An 8960-nucleotide genomic window follows, 5' to 3' on the forward strand; every position below is an offset into this window, starting at 1 on the left:
TATTCCCCTGCAATTTTACACATTCCACCAGACACCTCTAAATAAAAGTTCCATTGTTAAATAACAACTGGCATTGAAAGAGGAACTGTGAGGCAGCTACCTGTTATGCTACAGTTCACCCTCTGCTTTAGACTGTTGTCTCCCAGAAGGTGTGAAAGAATTTCCCCACTCTCATATGATCCTCTGTCCTGCTTAGCCTCCTCTTTCACTGGAGCCATATTCAGGGCAATGCTTTTGCAGCTGTGGCTCCTACTCCTCTTAGCAATTACATTAACTTTAGTATCTTTGTACTGTTGTTTAGATTCTTTGAGTTTTTGCATTCTGTCTAGTCCCCATTGTTCCTGGAAAGCTACACTGTTTGTGTCAATCTGGCTGACATTTACTTCGTCCATTTGTCTTGAACCAGGATAGGAGTTATCCGTATGAATTATCTTTGTGGTAGCTGATTCCCACCAATTTAAGACCAACTACAGGGTTTTTCTCCATCCTCCATTTATGTAGCCTTCAGCTATTTCTTCAGTGTACTTCTCATTTACAAGAAGGTTCTGTTTTCCTCTGTATAGCAGGAATTGCAACAAAAGACATGTTCTTTTGGTTACAGCTTCAAGCCTGTACTTCTGTTTGTGCATTCCTCAGGACTTCTTCCGGCTGTGTCAGGGCATCCTTACCACCTTCTCTCTGTTGTTTTTCACCTGTTACAGATGTAGATAAAAGGTGCTACAGAATAACCAGCAAGAACTTCCCACACATACCCTTGGTCAGATAACATGCTGGAGTTTGTGGTGGAGATTACGTTTTTGCTTTCCCTTTGGAACAGCAAAAAACCCCAAACACCTTATATGCTTCTAGGAAGTATCTTAAGAATGCCAGTTAATTATATCAATATAAACAAAACGAAACAAACAAAACCCTAAAGATCTATAGAAGGCTTCAGATTCCACTAAAACAAAAATATGAAAAACTATAACAGATTTTGCTAGGATATGAATACAGGCCAGAAATCCTGGAATCTTGCAAAATCATTAAGTGAAACTAGCTATAATTTTTACTAAGTTTTACTCTGCAGCTTGCAAAAGAATTCACTACAAGAAGTAACTCATTTGGAGGGTGAGAAATTCTCTTCCCTATGGAAGCACATGGATCCTGCTGCGATCCATGGTGCTATGGAATAAGAAATGAGACATCCTGCTTAAGGAGAGAGTTGAAGTAATCTTTCCTAACAGTGTGACTTGCAAGGGTTATTTACTTACTGCTGAATGACTTCCCATTGCACATACACCAGGAAGCTTTTGACATTACTGTGCTTTCCACTACAGTGACGGCTACTCTGATTTATTACTGGGTCAAGGCTGAGGATGCAAAAAAATCAAAGGCTGTGTAAAGTATGATTAGATTTATGATGACAGGCTTCACCTGGAAACTGAGAGTTTGCTTTGTGAAGGATGCAAGGGGGGAAGCCTGCACAACACTGTAGATAGGAACCTCTCAAGTGAGCACACACGCACACACAGAGGGGCATTTGGAAGCTGAAACCTCAGCAGCGAAAACCTGCATCCACATTGCAATGACAGAAACAAGAGCGTCCTCAAAAGGCCCTTTGTGGAAGTTCTAGTTCTTCTAGTTGCCCAGGTTTTTCCCGAAGAAAATGTCTGAAATTAGACCCTCTTGCCAACCTCGATGCACTTTCCAATCACCTTGCGTTTTGTGGCAAATGTAATACCCAAATCCAGAAACATGATTCTCAAAACTGCACATCAGAACCCTGGTTCAGAGACAATGGAGTGAATCAGAAATCATCAACATTATTTCCAATGGATCCAGACAACTGCACAGTAATTTAACTTTCAGTTATTACTAGTTTGGGACTCACTGACCAGAAATACTGCTAATATATTTTTCTTCTGTGAACAATATTTGTGTTAAAAAACAACAGGTTTTTTTTCTCCTGCTCTTTTGCTGCTGCTGAAATTTGTGAAGAAATACATTTTTGTTAATGTTTCCAGTTGACTGACCTACCCCTTGAGAAAAATGTTTGAGGGCAGCGTTCTAGCCTGGCTTTGTGAAGACCTTCAGACAATTTGTTGGGCTATTCCCAGTGCTCTCAGATGACTAGTTTTGCTGAAAGGCTCGTTATCTCCTTGCAAATATCTTGGGCTATCTATTTAATTAAGTTCCTGGACCTTTGGCTTTGGGTCTGCAACAAATGTCTCTGATATACAGCTTCATACCACTCCTCCTAAGAATGGTTACTCTGATTGCCTCCTCTGGCTCCCTCACTTTCACAACCTGCCAAAACCTTTTACCTCAAATTCCTGTCTCTTCAGTTCTTCTGAGGCGACATCAGAACAAATGGGCTTGGTGTTCCTCCACTAAAGAGGTGTGTGGGTCTCTGAACCGTTGATCTCTTGTCCTTCATATCTGCAAACAATCTTGACTTTAACTATCCCGTTTTGTTCAAAATCTATCATTTTATAACAGACATACCATATTCAGAAATGATTGCACCGCAGATACATTTTGCTCTCTCAAACTATCCTTCATTCTTATTCACTCAGCAACCAAAAATAATTCCATCTCCACTTAGCTAACTTACCATATTAAAAATAATACTATAAAAATGCTATAGCACTGTTCAGACCAGCAACTAGATTGTTTCTCTTTGTTATGGAATGACACACCAAAAAAAAAGAGCAAGTCTTGTTTGCGTAGTTTTGGAACTTAAGGAAAGTAATTTTCAAGTACAGTGAATTTACCATAAAATATCCCTGGTAATCTCATTTTAAACAGAGTGCTCACTGAAAAGGTCACTTACACATACATCTGTTAAACTCCTCCTACGAAACAGAATCAACAAACCTTCCTGCCACTTTATGCAATGTCAATAAATACTTCCAAAAAATACCCAGACCTTGCAAAATCTTCCCCTACATCTGTTTCTAGTCATCACTTCATAATTCAGGGTACATCTCCCATCCCATTCCGGAAACCATTTGGACTTTATATAAAAAGATAAGGCTTCCTCCTGTCCGGCCCAGATACAGTTTATAGCAAAAATTACTCAAATGCTCTCCTAAATTATATAATGAACAAGGCAGATCAGTAAGTTTTGCCAGTCAAGGATCAGTGTTTTTTGGAAAGTAAGATCAATCAGTAGATGCTTTGCCAGATTTTAACAAGAACAGCTGGAAGGTACACTTTCAAAACCTTGTCCATGACATTACCCTCTAGTGAGCTTTTGCTCCTGCTGACAGATGCTAGTAGCTTGATCTTCCTGAGAGAAATGTTTTAACAGCCCTTTTCTCTTCCCTCAAATCTACTTTTGTTTCCTACTGCTAATGGTTTCTCGTCCCTCTAGAAGTTACAACCCCAGGCTCCCTCCCATTCAATAGCTGTCACAAAATACCTACACTTCTGTTCTTTACTCTTTTTTCTTCATTCACATTCATCTTCCTGGAGTCTTCCTGCCTTTATGTCACCCTAAAGACCTTTTCTCCCCATGTTGCTTCCCCATCTTTCAGTGAAATGTCACCATCCAAACCTTTGGAAAGCAAAAAACTTACGTTATGTTACTATACTTGAGGCCCAAATTCTGTGATTCCTAAACCATGTTTCACATTATTTGCTTCAACCAGCATTGTCCCCCACTGAACACCCTTGTCTAGCATTGAACATTGCAGTCAGAGGGGTGTGCAACTCCTTGTTACTTTCATTACTTTTTTTCTTTTCCAAAAGCAGAGCTTACAAACCCTGCCTGCAAACCAAGACCCCTTTGTATCAAATTCAACAGACACAGAGCAAAGTGAGCCAGAAAAGATGGTCCTTGTCTCTCTCTATTAAACAGCCAGAGCACAAATCCCAGTTTTGGAGCCGGCTCATTCAGCTTTGCCTCAGGGATATTTGCACCATGGTGTGTCACAGCGCAGCTGTGCCCTAAGTAAATTTTAAAAAACCATTGTACAGACTTGTGACAGGCAGACATAATAGAGAGGCATAAAACACTTGAAAAGCCTTAACCGTCAAGAAAGAGAAGAGCTTGTTAAGGACAATGTTTGAAAGAGAAATAATTTAATCCAAAAAAAGGCAAACCTGAGTCAGAACCTCCGGATAAAATTTCTGGCAGTGGATACACCAGCATGGAAATCACCCTCCAAGAACAGCGACAAAACCCTTGGAATTTTAAGGCTTAAGTACACTGGGCACAGAGCAGAGTTCAGGGAACAACATTAGATGCCATGAAAGGCTTACTCTGCTGCTAAATTCAGTGACAGAGAAATGAGCTGAAAGCTCTGGTGTTACTAAGGTACCTCTTATTCACAGCTCAACTCTCTTTCACTGTATTCAACATTCATTACAGGTTGCTGATGTGGTGTTTTCTTCTGTACTCTGATACGGATTTTAAGCTGGAAAACACTGGGAACAAGATTGAATTACTGACACAGATACATGAATTGGTTATTTGATACCGTCAGATTTTATGTTCATCACAGAAATCATTAAAATTATTTCCCTTCCTTCAAAAATGAGAGGAAAGACACAGGCAAATGTGAAATTGCCTCTAAACCCCACAGAGGCATTAGTGACATGGGCATTCACCTCAGCAGCCCAGCAAGTCATGTGGCTGGCACATGCTCCTGAGCAGCCAAGCCTTCAATAAAGATAAAAGCATCACTAAGTGCAGTCTTCCTTCTCAGGTGCCACAGCAGCAGGCATTACCCAGACTGAGGTCAAAGCACTAGAATAATTAGCCTGAGTCCGTGGTGGGCCAGTATTTGTCTGCTGTGATGACTTTACTGGAGTGGAGCTGCATTGCCAAAAGCCGCCTCTAAAACTGACCTCTGTAAATGCTCGTTCTAAATACTGAGGCTGAGTCCCGAGAGTGAGCGCGGGGCAAAAAGTAAAGACCAAAATGTTAAGACAAAGGAGGATTTAGGACACCTCTCCTGATAACTTTTCTGCTGAGCTAGGGGAAAGCCACAGGACAGAGTAATCTTGTCCCATGGAAGAAGTTAAAAAGGCACGAGCTGCAGCTGCTGCTGACGTGTGGTCAGGAGAGCTACTGGAGCGAGCAGCTGCAATTTGAGACGAAACTCTTTCCTTCTCCAGTTCTTTTCAGTCATATTTTATGCAACGTTAAATTAAGGTCAGATAAAGGACATGTTAGTAGTGTCCTTGCCAGTGAAAACCACAAGTTCACTGTTAAATTATGTTTATTTACTTAGTGTTTGATAAAAAGAGTTTCCCTTTGAAAGTCCATTTGAGGAACCTGTAAGGCTGAAAACAATATTTGGACACAACTCTGAAGAGTTAATGGAAGTTCTCTGTGCTCTGTCTGAAACCAGTTGGGGTTCCCTTTTAGCACATTAGTTGAATGTATACACTGGGAATATTTTTCTTTGTTTTATGTTATTGCAATTTGCAAAACTTACACTAATAGCCCAATTTCATGCAATTATCTGAATGCAAAACATCGTTCGGTTGAATTCCCATAACCTAATCCTACTAGTTCCCCTGGCTGTCTCACTTTCAGTTATGAACCAAGGTCTGCACATCAGATGAAATGCTGTTATTGTAAAAATGGATCCTTTCTTTAGAAGTTTTTTTCAGTGGTCTTCTCCCATACAGGCTGTTTTCATTGTCTGCAACCAAAGGCACTTTAAGAAAATCTGATTTTAACATCACAGGCCTGCAATACATATACTTTAGCTAGAGTGGTTTGTTGTGTTTTTGTGGTAATGACCCAGTGATGTTTGCACCATAATTGTACCTCTAAATGTCTCTTGAGCTGCACATATAGGGCAAAGTGTGGATTTATGAATACACAGGGGAAGGGGAAGAAAAGAGGAAGGCCATACAGAGAATTACATCCTTTTTTCCTTACATATATAACACAGCTAACACAGTTTTGGAAGGCAGGCAATGGATGATGTTAACACTACATTAACGCCTACTTGGTGTTCAAATCTGAGCATTCAGATATCATAAGGCTGGCTAAGGGATCATACATATCTGGTTTAGTATTTGCTTTTCCCTTTTTGGGACCTTTACAGTTTGTATCTTCAAGTTTTACTGCACAGTCTAAGAAAAAAAATTGGGCTTTTTTTTCTTTTTATGTGAAGTCCAAGTTTTTATTAAATCACATGACTCCAGGATCTAGGACTTCAAGAAAAATACCAAAGAAGCTGAGACTTATAAGATTCTATGACCCATGGTCCCCAAATCAAGTTAAAGAATTAACCCAGCCAAGTGACCTGCCTTTCTGGAAGGAAAATGTACATCTTGAAAAATGTGGATAACATCATACTGTGGAGTATACTTCCTTGAAGCTTTGGAAGGTTTGACGTCTGCTCTACTACATCCCTTTCTTCCTGTTCCTCTGAAATACCTATCCTGCATTTCCTCATTTGTATTCAATTTACTGTATCCTTGATTGATTACAGACCTCTCCTTTTGGGGAGGAGGAAACCATTCTTACATCCACTTTGGAGAGAACTTGCATTCCCTGACTCAACCAAGACATATGTAATAGATCCTTTCTAACTGAAGTTACACGCATATATTTCTTTGAAACTCAGTCTCTAAGCTCCATTCCTTTGCTTTGAATGCAAAGAAATAATATTTATTTCCTTATGAGGTAGGACAGACATCAGCCTCTGGCCTTGCCTCTCTCCTTTGTCTATAGAGGAAGGCTTTGATAACTAGGGCTTTTCTTGTGGATCAATACTATTACATGAAATCAATCTCAACCTTGATGTCACATTTTGGATACCCATAAATCAAAATAGTAAAATTAAATTCTTTTTTTCATTTTCACTGCCTTAAATATCTTCCATCTTTTTTTGTCCTATAGAAACAGCTGCCCCTCCGGGCAGTGAAATTTCTGTTCCTTATAAAAGCTACACATTTATCTGACATCATTATTCAGGTCTCCAAATGACCTTCATCAAAGAAGAGGAACTGGAGACATGATATTTTGGTTATTAAAGGGTGAAAAATAAGCAGAGGAGGGGAGGGAAAAAAAAACAAGTAAGATTTTAAAAAGTAGAATAAGAAAGAAAAACCACTGCTTTTACCATTGCATTTCACCTTTTACACACTTATTAAAGAGTCACACACCCAGATAAACACACCTAGATACCCCATTACTAGTTATCTTTAAGGAAGACTTCAGATAGTAAGGCAGGATTCTCCCATCCTATTTTGGCTGGCATGCTCTATATTAGCCCTTTCTCACTGAGCCTGCAAACATGGCCATTGTGGCACTTTCCTTATACAATATTTTATTTGTGAAATTACTGTTAGCCCAGAAGAATGTCTTGGGGAAAGTAAATTTCATTTTGTGCTCTATGCCAGCCACCTCCATCGCAAATGCCAAAGAATAAAAAAAAAAAAATAGATCAGCTCTCTAAGGATCCTTTAATTTTCTTCATCTGCTTTGTTAGAACTGCCACAGTTGCGTGCTCCTCGCAGAGCATCAGACAGACACGTGTAACATCTCCACTCCCTTGCACAGAGAATCACTCACAAAGCTGGTTTCCTATCATTAAGCCACTCTAAGAAGTAACTGAATGTGATGCAGGCCTCAGCAATTATTTAACATCATGAACAGACAGAAACAAGTGGACTGGCTGCCTTGATGCTGCAGCACTCCATCCTCACATGACTGTCTGGAAATTCTGCTGCCCTGAGTCTCTGGTTTCTAGTGAATGTGTAGTAATGCCCCAGCCTCTTGCTCGGGGATGCCTTTCACAGGCATGGAACTGTATAATACCCTTTCCAGCATTTATCTGTTACATGCACTGCTGGCACAGAAGTTTGCATTGGAACTGGCAAGGTTATTAATTACTATTCTGATTTAACCCTGTCTTTTGCACCTTTGCAACACCCATTTATATATATAGACACACACATATATACATATATATATGTGCATATATACACACACATGCATTAATATATATATACATGCATACATACATCTATAAATATACAAGCATTTGATGCTCTATTTTTGGAGCAGAAATCAATACTAGCTGCCCACTGCCAAGTGGCTCCTCAGAATGCGTGGCCATGAAATTCTGCATTAATAAACACCTGTACATGGGACACAGAGAAGGAAAAGGAAAAATGTTCAAATGAAGGCATCTTTCCATTTCCCGCTTGCAAAGCACTGTATAAACAGAAAATTGGAAGAGATCAAAATCCACATTCTTAGAGCTTCTTGTGTATCACATATTGTATTTCATTATACATTTTTCAAAAGGCTCCACCTACTCTTTGAGACTAGAAATCTTTTAATAGCATGAAGTTAGTCAATCTTTCTTTCATTAATATTCATATATATGCCCTAGTTCTTACATTTAAATCCACTAATGAAGATTCACTGCTGCTGCAGTCGAATGCTGTGCAGGACTGGGACCCTTTTGTGCTGGTAGCCCCTGTGGAGCGCTGAACTATGCAGTGGGCAAAAAGCACTAAACATCATTAAACAGCAGCCACTTCACCTGCTTTCTGCTCCCTTAGCCCTTCTGCTAATTCCTTGGACATCTTCAGCGCAGTCTCAGTCAATGGGGGTTATGTTTCCATTGCAGTGATGTGAGAGATAGGCACAAACTTGGGATGTCCCTGTCCTCTGTGTTGCAAAAGACATTTTTAATAACCTTTGCCAGGTTATTCAATCTTTTCATCTTTTGCATTGTAAAATGTTCCCCGTTTTATGAAAAGGAGACAATAGTGCTTCTCTTCTTCCCAAGGATTTCTTACAACCATACAGCTTCTGGTTTCCATTTAGCACTAACTCTATCCCTTTATGCAGCACCACACTGTGATGTGTAAACTTAGCCTGGAACAGAGTCTGAAGGCAGAAGAGACCATTACGATCATCTAGGATTTTTCTCAGGGATTCTTGCATGAGGCTCCACGGTTTCAGTTGCCAAGGAAACAATTATCAATCTTTTCCATCC

General features: G+C 39.8%; 1 long non-coding RNA gene across 1 annotated transcript; it reads right to left on the reverse strand.

Moving 5' to 3' along the window:
• Nucleotides 1–204: 204 nt before the first annotated feature.
• On the reverse strand, nt 205–3691 carry LOC108641012. Its single transcript, XR_001921665.1, has 4 exons — nt 3408–3691; nt 2304–2418; nt 1251–1349; nt 205–692 (listed from the first exon to the last, which is right to left on the reverse strand). It is a non-coding gene; the product is annotated as an uncharacterized LOC108641012 (long non-coding RNA).
• Nucleotides 3692–8960: the final 5269 nt, after the last annotated feature.

Source organism: Manacus vitellinus, unplaced genomic scaffold (assembly GCF_001715985.3).
Source record: "Manacus vitellinus isolate BGI_N305 unplaced genomic scaffold, ASM171598v3 scaffold_5_pilon, whole genome shotgun sequence".
NCBI lineage: Eukaryota > Metazoa > Chordata > Aves > Passeriformes > Pipridae > Manacus > Manacus vitellinus.